Source organism: Hibiscus syriacus, unplaced genomic scaffold (assembly GCF_006381635.1).
Source record: "Hibiscus syriacus cultivar Baekdansim isolate YM2019G1 unplaced genomic scaffold, ASM638163v2 tig00110324_pilon, whole genome shotgun sequence".
Classification (NCBI taxonomy): Eukaryota; Viridiplantae; Streptophyta; class Magnoliopsida; order Malvales; family Malvaceae; genus Hibiscus; species Hibiscus syriacus.
In genome coordinates, this window is record NW_024062682.1 from 209045 (window position 1) to 224411 (window position 15367).

At 36.3% G+C, this 15367-nt stretch overlaps 1 pseudogene; it reads left to right on the plus strand.

The window, feature by feature from the left end:
- The first annotated feature begins 4 nt into the window (after window positions 1-4).
- LOC120117923 lies at window positions 5-3997 on the plus strand (annotated as a pseudogene).
- The last annotated feature ends 11370 nt before the right edge of the window (window positions 3998-15367 follow it).

The following is a 15367-nucleotide window of genomic DNA, read 5'->3' on the forward strand; positions in this document are numbered from 1 at the left end:
TCCAATGGCTAGAGGATTCAAGTATCAGGCGTTTGTATTTCTCGGTGTAATTTTACTCTTAATCAATCAATCAGAGCAACTACAATCCTCCCAGACTCATACCCTTTTAAGACTTAAGTTGCTTTTGAATTATCCTGATTTTCTGAGTAGCTGGAATAGCTCTGTCGACTTTTGCAATGCTGAACCTACGGCTAAAGTAACCGTTGTGTGCTATGAAGAAAGCATAACTCAGTTGCATATAATTGGAAATAAAGGGGTCCCTTCATTACCTAGAAGTTTTTCCATGGATTCCTTTGTCACAACACTTGTTAAGCTTCCTGATTGAGAGTACTCACATTGGTTTCTCTTGGTTTATGGGGCCGTTGCCTGGTAAAATTTCACGTTTGTCGTCATTAGAGATACTTAATATAACTTCAAATTTACTATACGGAACCATCCCTAATGAGCTTTCATCTATAACCAGCCTTCAGACGCTCATACTTGATGAAAACATGTTTACCGGTCAGCTGCCTGAATGGCTAGGTTCATTTCCGGTTTTGACTGTTCTGAGTTTGAGGAAGAATTTGTTTAATGGATCTTTGCCTGGTTCTTTTAGCATGTTGGAGAATCTCAGAGTTCTTGCACTTTCACATAATCACTTCCAAGGAGAATTGCCTGATTTTAGCGGTTTGACAAATCTTCAAGAGCTTGATCTCGAAGATAATGCATTTGGACCTCGGTTTCCTCGGCTAGGCAACAAGTTGATCCACCTTGTACTGGGAAAGAACAGGTTTAGATCCGGCATTCCGTCTGAACTGAGCTCGTTTTACCAACTTCAATGGCTAGACCTGTCATTCAATCGATTTATTGGGCCATTTCCGCTGTCATTGTTATCCCTCCCTTCCATTACTTACTTGAATATATCAGACAACAAACTCACCGGGAAGCTCTTCGAAAATACTTCTTGCAATGCAGAACTTGAGTTTGTGGATTTGTCCTCGAATCTTTTGACTGGACACTTGCCCAGCTGTCTTTCAGATTCTAAAGACGCAGTTTTCCTTTATAGGCGAAACTGCATCACAACTGGAACTGAAAACCAACATCCAGTTACCTTCTGTCGAAATGAAGCCTTCGCTGTGGGAATCTTACCTCAGCGTAAGAAGTCCAAACTTTCGAAAGTCTCTCTTGCATTTGGGATAACCGGAGGAATCATTGGTGGAATAGTACTTATGGGTCTCATATTCATGCTTGTTAAGAGATTGAGTGCAAATAAGACGATCAATAAACCAACTACAAGACTGATTACGGAGAAAGCATCAATTGCATACACATCGAAGTTACTATCCGATGCAAGTAAGGCTTCTCTCGATCTCTCTTTTTGTAGTTACCAACAATGATTCCAATCTAACAATATTTTGCGGCTACTTGAAGGGTACATATCTCAAACAATGAAGCTAGGAGCACTCGGACTTCCATCTTATCGAACCTTTTCACTAGAAGATCTTGAGGATGCCACGAACAACTTCGACACTACTGCTTTTATAGGTGAAGGATCTCAAGGGCAGGTACGTGATATGCATAATTTTCACCTGGTACATTCTTCTTGTAGCAGTGCATTTGCTCCCATGGTTTTCTCCAACTATGAGCCTGATGAAGTTATATTTTCATTTTCCTATTATCCAAAATCCAAAATAACTGAAAAATTCCTTAATAAAATCCCTTTTTTGATAACTTCTTTGTAAAATGTTTTAACTCATTGCTTTTACGATTTCAGTTGTATAGGGGTCGTCTGAGAGATGGCACCTTCGTGGCCATTAGATGCCTCAAAATGAAAAAAGCCACAGCACTCAAAGCTTTATGCACCATGTAGAGATGTTTTCGAAATTAAGATGCCGCCATTTAGCCAGTGCTCTTGGTCACTGCTTTGAGTGCTACTTGGATGACTCAAGTGTCAGCCGAATATTTCTCATCTTTGAATACATACCAAATGGAACTCTAAGGAGCTGGATATCTGGTAATTCTAAATCTCTTTGTTAAAATTTTATTTTCCTGGCATTCCATCCCCAAAAAACCTGAATATTACCTCGGGTGGTTTTTCATAACTGACATTCTTGTTGGCAGAAGGACATTCTGAAAGATCACTTACATGGCCACAACGCATATCCGCTGCGATAGGGATTGCAAAGGGCCCAATTTTGCACACGGGGATCGTGCCTGGTGTTTACTCGAATAATCTGAAAATAACCGATGTTTTGATGGACCAGAATCTTGTAGTAAAGATTAGCCGATACAACCTGCCCTTGTTAGCAGAGAGTGCAGGGAAGGTATGAACAATAAAGAACATTGTTTCCATTTTAACAGATGTTTTCGGACGTTTTGCTTCCTTGAAATTGATGGTGTGAGATAATATTTTCACTACTCATTCTCGCAGGTAGGTGACAGAACATCTGCTCTACCCAAGGATCTCAGTAACAGTTCAAGGTTCGTAATGACATCCTTTATGGTACCGAAATTATACAGTAATGAACAGAGATTGTTCAACTAAGATGTTTGTGATGCTTATGCTCTGGTTTTTCATTTTTCAAAGTATCGTGTTAAATGCATATATAAGATGGGTTTGAGTATGATCCTCCAAAGTCCCTTTAAATACATATCCATGTCAGACTCTTTTGAGTACAAATAACATAGCTTTTTAATATATAACAGCCTGTCAGATTCTCATAAACAAGTATCTTAATTGGATTTATCTGTATGATTTGTTTAAAAGTGAAACTCATGCAAAGAAATACATAACATTACTTGCAAAATAAGTAATTTCTTTGATTATTCTGAAATCTTATTCTTCATACAATAGATATTTTTTCTAAATTTGATATTATATACCTCCAACATCTGTGATACATTTGAACATAGGTGACTGGTATAGTGGTGATCCTCCAAATACACACATGAACACAAAAATGCACGCGCACACACACATATATATTATTGCGGGACACATACCCATATCCGAACATAGGAGGATCTAAAGTATGAAGTTCGGCTAAAGTGTTGCCTGTCTTTTTGTTACTTGACAGGGTAAATTATGAAGATAAGGTCGATGTCTATGATTTCGGAGTGATTTTATTAGAAATGATTATGGGGAGGCCATCAAATCCAGGAATGAAGTTCAGATTCTCAAAAATCAGGTAAATCATAGTCTTTAGAGATGTTACAATAGTTGTATCATTTCCCTTTCCCTCCATTTCTCATCACAACAATAATATATGTTTGAATCCGATAGTAGAAATTTCCGATGTTACTTGGATTCAGTGTGAGTTCCGGATACACTTATGTGTGTGGCACGAGTATGTTCAGTCTTTTCAAATATTTTTCTATATATTTGGAGGGTTATATCATCATATCTACGTCCGAATATGTAACAGATACGAGAAAAAATGTAGTTGAAGCAACAGAGAGAATTTGTACTACCATGATATGATGGCTTCTATGTATTTTCTGCATCGTTTTTTTTTGTTTCTAGATGAAGTAGGGTTCATATTGGTTGATGCAAAATCATGAATAATATGTCCTCACTAGACCGCCATTATTCGAAAACTATGAAGTGGCTTTGGAAAACTGTTCTTCCTTGCATCAGTTAAAAAGAATACTGTGTTACCTTTGTTGACTGTACAAACAAACTCTCGAATGAATCCTTAATTCATTGTCGTACAATCCTGTGCAGTTACAAGCGGTTGTAGCAACCGATGATGCAACTAGAAGCATAGCTGATCCAGCAGTTCAGACATCTTGCTCTGATCAGTCGTTAAAAACGATGATGGAAATTTGTGTCCGATGTCTGCTAATGGACCCGACAGAGAGACCTTCTATTGAGGATGTGCTGTGGAACTTGCAGTTTGCTGCTCAAGTTCAGGCGCATGGCGTGGAGATTCAAGGAGCACTTCTCCAAGCGACTCTCCCTTCCAACCTGCAGATCTCCGTGTTGCCTTCCATTAGCGATGGCTTTCAGGTATTACCTATTGAATTTTTGTTATCAAGCTGTTGGATTCATCTGTTAAAGTGATTTAGACTTTGTCGATGTGAACTTGAAATATCTGATTTCATTTTTAAAAATTGTAAACCACTAGTTGTTTATGATACTCAGGCTGCGGCTGAGCTTCTCTTACATGTTTTGAATATTTCACTTAAATATTTTTCAGGGAAAGCTCCACCAACTTGATCTCTAAGACCAATAATTATCTTCTGCCTAGGAATACTCATGTACATGAGTTAGGAGAATGGTAACGTTCGTTATTTTCACTGAAGAACACTCATACTCGAATCCAAACATCCGACAACTGATCAGTGTTTGAACTTTTACATAAATCCCTTACTGTATGCCGGCAATGGCTTATTTAGAATAAGAGTACTGCAATGTGTTAATTAATTTGAATCATATTGACCGTAATGAAGGCTTTTGGCAAAACAGTGACTATGAAACAATATGTATTCTATTTTAATTACATTTAAGCAACATTAAATATTACAATAACAACATTTAAGCAAATACATTTTTTATTCAATGTTTTCTATTTTTTTTAATTTAGAACTTCATTCATAATAAAAAATCTAAAATCCAATTGCATAACAATCGATCCAACTGATGATTGCATCAATAATAAAAAAATCTCACCAATTTAGCCTCTAATCTAGTTAAACTTTCAAATTTGATATCAAGTAGAGAAAACAACTAAACTAAAAGATAAATTTTTAAACCATCAAGTAGAGAAGACCGCTACAAGTGAATTTTATGGTTTTGTTCACTAGTCATGACAAGAATCCCTAAGACTGCGTTTGGTTCACGGAATATAAGATTATCAGTGAGAATAAAAGATTACCAAGTAATAGGATTATTGTGAATGTTACATTACTGTGTTTGGTTGATTTGGCAGGAATGTAAGAATACAGTGTTTGGTTGGAAGAATAAAAGATTACTGGAATATATATTTTACCAAATTGTCCTGATTCTATATTTATTTTTTAACAAGTAAAATTCTAAATATTTAAATAAAAATTATTTATATAAAAATTATATTTGTTGATAATATATTACTTGAGTATTTAAATATATCATGTATTATTTTAATTTTAATTAATATTAAATTTTACATAATTTATGTAAAAATATATTAAAATTTTACATCAACGTCTAACTAAATGTTTACATTGTGAAAATTCTTTATAGATATTCATAATAATAAAAAGATATAAATTATTTTTGTTATCTAAGATATATTTATTATTCTTCTATATCAATAATTTATTTATTTATCTTTTATATTTATACTTAATTATGCATACTTTCATTATTATTTATCTCATTAATTTATATTACAAAAACATAATTCAAATAAATAATAAAATATAACACTAAAAATCATATTATCTATAATTTTATATTTCACCATCATTCATCATTATCTTTGTTAATATTTTAATAAAATATTGTTGTCTTCTCATTGTGTTTTAAAATCCATATTTTTTTGCAATGCTTAAATAAAATAAAATTGCTTTTTCTACTGTCTCAATGGATCATGTGTAAATCTTGCTTACAAAACAAATACGACTTAAAGCTATTGAAGTTTTCTTCCTCTCAGGAAACGAAACTAATGGCAAATATGAGTTATGCCATTTTGTAATGTAGATTTCGTTGTTTTTTTCTTGGGATGTTTACCTTTTATTTGTTAGATATGGTTATTTATCTTCCGTTCAAGTAGATTCGTCAAAAGATCTAACTATTCTCCCAACCTGTATGAACCAAATCTTGGACAAAAGATTTATTAAAGAAAATTGTTTTTTTTTTCAATTTAATTAAAAAATTTTGAAATAGTTTACTATTTGGTGAATAATGATTTGGGTACAAAAGCCACAACCAAATCCATGGACAGATATGTTATCAGATGCAAGACATGGAAAAACAAATTATATCAGATGCATTTAAGATGAACCACATTCTCAGTCACAATATGGAAAACATGTTTCTCAGGCTCATTTGCATGCAGCACTGTAGAATTGACGACCACAAATGTTACAAGTACGTTATCAGAAAAGATGGCATAATTGTACAATGAAGGATCTTCAAGCTTTTTTAAGTTCAAATCCCTTTTGTTCTGATATCCATGAAAGTATTAGTCCGCAGCTAGCTGCAAAGGATCTTTAATAAATTCATCTCAGAAATGACAGATAAATATTTACTCCTATTTAAAGCTTTTTGTTCTAAGCTCTTTCGGTGGATCCCCAATATCAAGAAGTATTTGAGGAATTGAAGAAAAAAACCTGAGTACCTCTCCCCTGCAGACGTCCTCGAAAGAATGTGACAAACTCTTAGTATATTTAGTCGCACTTAACGAGACAATAGTCACAATATTAGTTGAAGAGACAATCAAGAATAACTACTATGACCGGTTTGATAGGCCCTATTCGGTTTGATCAAGACAGATCCCTGATAAATCCTTCCTATGACGTTATTAATGTAGTTAAAACCGGGTATCAACAGATTGGATTCTGGTCTAACTACTCCGGCCTTTCCGTCGTGCCACCTGAGACATTTTACGGGAAAAAGCCTAGCCGTTCTAGTTCAAACCAACATTTAGATCGTGTGGTTTGGCCTGGAGGAGGAACAACAAGGCCTCGGGGTTGGGTTTTTCCAAGCAAGGGAGAGAATTAAGAATTGGAGTTCCGAATCGAGTTAGTTTCCGAGACTTTGTCTCAATAGTCAACGGCACAAATAAGATGCAAGGGTATTGCATAGTGAAGCACTCGTATTTTAGTCTAAATATCTCATCATTCCGAGTGTTTACCAGGTTACAAAAATTTGATCTCAGTGAGCATCATTATACCTCCTTCAACTCTTTATGCACCATAAGAACATAAGCAAGGTTTAGCAAGCTTCAAAGACTAAATTAGTACCACAATTTGATCAAACAAGCAAAAATCACTGTATTAAAGACCCAATGCTAATTTAAGAGATTTGACCAAGATGATAAATCCAACTCTTTTCTATCTACTTAAGGTCAGAAATCACACAAAAACAAGCTCAGAATGCATGCTATGAGAAGTAAAATGCAGGATCAAAAGTGCAAATATATTCTATAAAAAAAAGTGCAAATATAATCTGAAACAGTGTAACTTGCATTTCGAAGCAAACCCATTTTCAACACTTGAAAATCAAATTGAGAGAGCCTTGATGGAGACTTACCCAGAATCCGAATGATCCCAAACTAACAAACAGAGGACACTTTACTTTCTTAGGGAATTCCGGGAACAGTTGAGTTTCCGGGAAACTTCAACGAAGGAAACGAAAAAGGCTTTGACTTGAAGGACTAGAAACTTCGCGTGTCGGTGCAAAAATAAGATCAGATCTGGAAATGGAGAAGAAACACCACATATATAATAGAGTGTTCCTTAAAAAAGATTGTTTTAGAGAAATCAAAACTTTCATAGATATAGACATAAACACCCAAGACACATAAACTAATAAATCTGAAAACCAAACAGATAAAAGTCAGATCCCATACCGTGGAGTTCAATCTGTGCCGTGGAGTTCAAGAACAAAGAACGCTTGGGAGAAGAAGTAGAGGCACACGGGAAAAGAGGGTATTTTAGCCCTTAGAACAGGGAATAAAAGAATACCTAAGAAAAGAAAGGGATTAACATTCCCGGTAAACAGAGAATTTTTTTTACTGTTTGGAATATATTATTACTCCTATTGGGAATATTTCCCATCCAAACATGGGAATTTGAATCTAGAAAAAAAAATTCCCACCAGGAATCTTGAATTCCATGATATAATCACCCCCTAACAGACCATGCATAATTCAAAAACAAAATGACAAGCCGACTACACAAAGCGTGCTGGAAACTTATAATCGGAATCTGGAAAACAGCGCATTCTTGCTACCGATAAAAGATCAAAAAGACACTTGCTTGTTCGTTCTTCAGCCAAATGTTGCAATCAAGAAGGCTTTGTAAATGCTCATGAACTTGGCAACAAATGCTACACAGTTAATCCAAAAAATATGAATGAATTTGATTAGCAAAGCTGGAAACATGAAAGAACATTTTAATAAACATGTCGGATCAAAGGAACATATCAATTTGAATATCTTAGCAGTTAACTAGATCTGCCAAATATTGACATCTTGATATCTTTAAGATATCGGTTCAGAATAGCCCGTATGATTTTTATGAAACAACCAACTCACATAATTTCAAAGCTTAGGCACCTATGTTACTCGACATGAGTACGTATCTAGCACAAGCATCTTCATCTTTTTTTTAAGTTTTATTTTCCCTCCAAGCATTTAGATGTTTATATCATCATACTCGTGTCCAGATACCGGTATTTCAAGAAAACAAAATGAAGAGTCCCAATAACATAGTTAAGTACAATGGAATAAAAATCTCTTTACTACAAGCGAGTGACAACCCACATTGTAAGCTTATGTTAAAGCTAACACAAGAATATAAATATAGGTCAATATCAATGAAATAATGCAGGAATTAGTTTTATCTAACCAAAGATTAATCCATAATCAATTAGCCAAGACACTTTCGAAACTTAATCAAGTCTTTCCATGACCACGTATCTGTCTTAACATAAATCTGAATCTCATTTTGAACCCACCCTAAGGTAACTAATCAACATCCACTGCGAAATTCATTCGAAAAAATGAATTAGCCAAAGATTAATTCACAATCAATGAAATAATGCAGGAATTAGGTTTATCTAACCAAAGATTAATCCATAATCAATTAGCCAAGACACTTTCGAAACTTAATCAAGTCTTTCCATGACCACGTATCTGTCTTAACATAAATCTGAATCTCATTTTGAACCCACCCTAAGGTAACTAATCAACACATCCACTGCGAAATTCATTCGAAAAAATGGATTCACAAACATTTCTCTTATTCCCAATAAGAACATGTCATTTCATATTGAATATGAGCCAACTCAATCTAACAAAAAGTTGAAAGTTTTGGTTACCTTCAATATGAAAGATGGCTTTCTGTCCAAGACGCATCCTATGCTCCTGTTAAACAAAAAGAAATTGACAGACAGAATTATTAGTACAGAAAAAAATCGAGCAAGCGTTAAGTTCAGCAATACATGCTCCTGTTAAATAAAAAGAAATTGAAAGACCAAATTATCAGTGCAGAAAAAAAATCGAGCTAGCGTTATGTTCAGCAGTACTGTTTTATTTTAAGCATATGTGGATTTTTACTATATTACTGTAGGATTATCACTAATGCCAAAATTAACTGAAAATTTCTACCAGTGGTCCCACTGCTTGCTCTTTATCTGCTGTTGACTGGCATGAAGTGTAACACCCCCAACCCATACCCGACCCGGATATGAGTCAGAGATACTACATTGACTTTAAAACACAACTCTTAATAAATAATAGTAAAATATTTGATCTTATATTAAGAAAATACCATAATATACATACTGTAATATAAGTTACCAAAATATCAGAGCATACACAACTTAACCCCTTTAATTACATGCCAACTGCCATTTACATAACAAAATGACCTACTGATTAAGTTGCTTCTGATCTGATGGTTGCAGGAGTAATACTGTCAAGCTGCTTCACCTGTCTCGTCTATTTCCTCGGATCCTACGTGTGAAACACTCACACGCTAAGTCATCGACTTAGTGAGGCAATAATAATAAGGCAATTGTAATGAAAATGTCATGATCAATGATGCAACATGTACTTAATCAATATAGTATACTTCATCAATATCCATACCTGTAAGCGTATGACTGTAACATTCATGAATCTGTATTAATAAGTTTATTGGCCCATGATAGCATTGAGAACCTAAGGTATTGAGTAATGTGAGGTTGTGCACTATGCTGTCACCACAGCTCGTATAAATGCACCGAAGTGCCCGTAGATTGCACCGAAGTCCGAATTGCACCGAAGTGCCCGTAGAATTATGTCCATAAGGACCAGTAGAATTCCTTAAGAATCATATACATATACTATGGATCAAGTATGTATCTTCAAGACTTCACACAGGTTCCAAAGGATATACATATGTCCTAAAGAACCGAGTATACCCTCTACCCTTGGCATGCCAACTATACCTATAGTTCTCATCTACATAACATGGGCTTATACATTTCCCGTAGTTCATATCGCGTAGTCATTATTTCCATACCTTTATCACATAGACATCATTTACATACCTTTATCACATAGCTCATATAACTTTTTCTGCATATTCATGTCATATATACATATCATGTCATATCATAATATGTCATGTATCATAATATGGGATGTGATCATATGTCAAAATATGGAATCTAGACTTATCACAAGTCTAGAACTGAATATAATACTATATTCATGCTATGCATATGCACTCACATATACTTCTTTGCCTTTTCCTCGATCGATCCTACTTGTAGATTGTTCCCGAACTCGAGTAGGCTCGGTATCTACATAAACATAATTTTCAAGATGATCATCAGATGTCTATGTCTTGAAATTAAGCTTTAATAGCTTACTAATTTAAAGAATTTATAGCTTAGTTGCTTTCTTTTCTTTCTTCTTCTTTTTCTCATGGGGGAATCGGTTCCCCCCCTGGGGGTATCGATTCCCCTCAAGCAATCTGGAATTTCATATACGATGAGGGGGTATCGGTTCCCCCCTGGGGGTACGATTCCCCTCTAGCATTCTGGAAATTCATTTCGTTGAGGGGTATCGGTTCCCCTTGAATGGGTACCGATTCCCCTAACCCAGAAATCCTAATTTGAGCCGGAAATCATCCATTTCAGCTCAAATTATATTTCAATCCCTTTACTACTCTTAGCTCTCATACACTTACTTAAACTAATTATTGTCCATTAAATACCTCTAAAACTAGAAATCTAATTCTCCATGTAGAATTTAAGAATCCACCCAAATTCTAATATGTTCTAATTTGAATTCTAACACCTCATACTTCTTAGTTAGCTTCTTGACAAGTCAAAATCTGATTCAAACTTCAAAACTCATCCATATCAAAATTTCATCTAAAAACTCATTTTCCAAATCTTCTCTAAAACACTAATCTTGTTGTTTTAATGTCATATAAGCTTCCTTTAGCTTATATAACATCCAAGCTTTCATTTCCAATCTTAACAATCAAAGAAACTACCAAGTTCAGTTTCTCACCTTAATTGCAAGCCCACGTTTGGAGAAGGAAGAGAAGAAATAAGAAAGAAGGAATGAGAGTATTCTGGAACCTAATACTCCACGTGGGTCTCATATATCCCCATAAAAATTTTTATTTTAATTAAAATTTCCTTACAAATGACCATTTGGTCCTACCTCCACTCATTTTACTAACCATACTTTTTAAACTATATAATTATTCTACTTTAATCACCAAATGTTGAAACTTTGCAAATTAATCACTCACCCGACATGGAGGATGTTACAATCTCTCCCCCTTAAGAAATTCGTCCTCGAATTTTATTGCACGAACAAATGAGGGTATTGATGTCGCATATCCTCTTCACGCTCCCACGTTGCTTCTTCTACTCTGTGATTTCTCCACAACACTTTGACCAAAGGAATGGTCTTGTTCCTCAATTGCTTAACTTCATGTGCTAAAATTTGAATCGGTTCTTCCTCATAAGTCAAGTCAGGACGAACCTCAATCTCTTCTGTGTCACGATATGAGAAGGGTCAGATCTATATCTTCGAAGCATTGAAACGTGAAAAACATCATGTATCTTTTCCATCTCAGGTGGTAAAGTTAGCTGATATGCTACAGGTCCTACTCTCTTTACAATCTCATATGGTCCAATAAACCGAGGACTCAATTTTCCTTTCCGACCAAATCTCAACACCTTCTTCCATGGAGACACTTTAAAACACTTTATCTCCAACTTGAAATTCAATTTCTTTCCTTTTAAGATCAGAATAGGACTTTTGCCGATCAGAGGCCACTTTGAGGTTATGCTGAATTTCTCGAACTTTCTGTTCTACATCCTGAATTAAATCCGGACCAAGACACTTCGGTCTTTGAGTTCATACCAATTTAATGGAGTACGACATTTTCTTCATATAATGCTTCATATGGGGCCATCTTTATACTAGACTGATAATATTGTTGTAAGCGAACTCTGCCAGCGGTAAATACTTTTCCCATGATCCTTTAAATTCCATTACGCATGCTCTCAACATATCTTCCAATATCTGAATAGTTCTCTCTGATTGCCCATCAGTCTGAGGATGAAAGCCGTACTAAAGTTTAAACGAGTCCCCAACGCTCCATGCAAAGATTTCCAGAATCTAGAAGTGAATCGAGGGTCTCGATCAGAGACTATGGAAACAGGTACTCCATGCAATCTAATAACTTCTCTAATATACAGCTCTGCATACTTCTCCATAGAGAAATCCGTTCTAACAGGGAGGAAATGCGCTGACTTAGTTAATCGATCAACAATAACCCAGATTGATTCTCTTTTGTTCGGAGTCAAGGGTAACCCCGAAACAAAATCCATCGTAACATTTTCCCATTTCCATTGAGGAATGAAAAGCGGTTGCAATAATCCTGATGGAACTTGATGCTCGGCTTTGACTTGTTGACATATCAAACACTTAGACACAAATTCGGTGATGCTTCGCTTCATCCCTGACCACCAAAAATCGATTCTTCAAATCCATATACATCTTGGTTCCACCCGGTGCATCGTTAACGGACTGCAATGAGCCTCTGTTAATATCTCTTCTTCAAGTCGTCATTGTGGGTATTACAATTCTTCCTTTACAATATAGATTTCCATCTGACTTAATCTCAAAGTCTTTAATCTCTTTGTTCTTTACTTGCTCAATTCTTTTCAAACACATTTCATCTTTACCTTGCAATTCTCCTATTCGTTCCAACCATGCTGGTTTAAGGGTTAATTCCGCACAAAGACCACCGTCTCCCGTTAAAGATAATCTTGCATCCATAGCTCGTAAAGCTGCAAACGTCTTTCTACTCAGAGCATCTGCTACCACATTAGCCTTTCCGGGATGATAGTCAATTATCACATTATAATCCTTTAAGAACTCTACCCATCTACGTTGCCTCAAATTCAATTCTTTTTGAGTCATCAGGTACTTCAGGCTCTTATGATTCGTATATAAGTAGCAACGCTCCCCATAAAGATAATGACGCCAAATCCTGAGAGCGAATACTACAGCAACCATTTCTAGATCATGAGTGGGGTAATTCCTTTCATGTGGTTTCAACTGTCTCGATGCGTACGCTACCACTTTTCCCTCTTGCATTAGTACACACCCCAACCCGTTATGGGATGCGTCACTGTATACTACAAAATTCTTGCCAGATTCTGGTTGAACCAATATCGGAGTTTCCGTCAGAATTCTCTTTAAAGCTTCGAAACTTTCTTGACATTCAGAAGTCCAAACAAATGGTACGTTCTTTCTCATTAGCTTTGTTAGAGGCAGCACAATCATAGAAAAATTCTTAACGAATCTTCGATAGTAACCGGCAAGTCCCAGAAAACTCCGAACTTCAGACACATTCTTAGGAACTTCCCAATCCATTATAGCTTTAACTTTCTGAGGGTCTACTCTAATCCCAACTGCCGAGATCACATGCCCCAGGAAAATTACTTCCTTTAACCAGAATTCACATTTGGACAATTTGGCATACAACTTTTTATCTCTTAAAATTTGCAAGACGATCCTCAAATGTGTGCTATGCTCTTCATGGGATTTCGAGTAAACCAGTATGTCATCAATAAAGACAACAACAAACTGGTCCAAGTAGGGCTGAAAATCCTGTTCATAAGATCCATGAAAGCAGCAGGTGCATTCGTTACTCCGAATGGCATTACTATGAATTCATAATGACCATATCTCGTTCTGAAAGCCGTCTTCGGAATATCTTTCTCCTGGATCTTCAATTGATGATAACCCGAACGTAGATCAATTTTTGAAAATACCGAAGCTCCTTTAAGTTGATCAAACAAGTCATCAATGCGCGGAAGGGGATATTTGTTCTTGATGGTCACCTTATTGAGCTGTCAATAGTCAATGCAAAGACGCATTGATCCATCCTTCTTTTTAACAAATAACACCGGAGCTCCCCAAGGCGATACACTTGGTCGGATAAATCCTTTCTCTAGCAACTCTTGTAATTGATTCTTTAATTCTTGCAATTCTTTTGGAGCCATTCGATAAGGTGCCATTGCAATCGGAGCTGTTCCCGGCATTATTTCAATTTGGAATTCTACCTCTCTATCCGGAGGTAATCCTGGCAATTCAGCAGGGAAAACATCAGGGAACTCTCGAACTATTGGAATTTCCTCTAACCTTTTCTCTTGAGCTCTTGAATCAATCACATTTGCAAGGAAACCCTGACATCCTTGTAGCAATAATTTCTTGGCAGACATCACTGATATTACATTTGCTAAAGGATTAAACTTTTCACTGCTCACACTTATCTCTATTCCGTCTGGACTTTTCAGAGTTACCTTTTTCAATCTGCAACTAACATCTCCATAATAACGGAACAACCAATCCATTCCCAGAATCACTTCAAACTCGTCAAAGGGTAATTCCATCAGATTAACAGGGAATTCAATTCCCTGAATCTTTATGGGACCCCTTACAACTTTATTCACCCGGGCACTATTGCCTAACGGAGTTGTTACCATAATCTCATTACTCGTAGCTTCTAAGGGAATCCCCAACTCCTTTACTAACTTACTTGTAATATAAGAATAATTAGAACCCGGATCAATCAGTACCAATACTAATTTATCATACAACTGAAAAGTACCTGCTATAATATCAGGGTCATCACGGTCTTCACTTGTCTTTAGGTTGTATACTCGAGCAGTGGATCGAACTTCAGGTTGAGCAGAGAATTCAGACGGGTTCCTTCCTCTGCCTCTTCCTCGTCCTCTTTGTGAGAAAGAACCAGCTCTTCCAGATGGTGCCGGCTCACCAACAATCAAGGGACAATCCCGGACAAAATGTTCGGCCTCTCCGCATCGAAAACAAGTCCCAGCTGCCATACGACAATCCCATAATGGTTTTTCCCGCAGTGCTCACACTGTTTCCTTTGACCCGGAGTAGATCTCCCAGCACCGGATTCCACTGACTGCGTCTGTCTAGTTCTTGCCTGACTTGCTCCCTAGCAGACGATGCAACTGATTCTGATCTAGTTTGTGATCGAAATCCCGAGTCTCTTCCCCTTTTTGTTGGTGTTGAACCAGAATAAGTAGTCGTCCTCTTTGATGTCTGAACTCTTGAGTCCCCAAATCTTTCATTCTGAGCCCTTTCAAGAGCTTTTGCACGATTGATCACCTCCTGGAACGAGG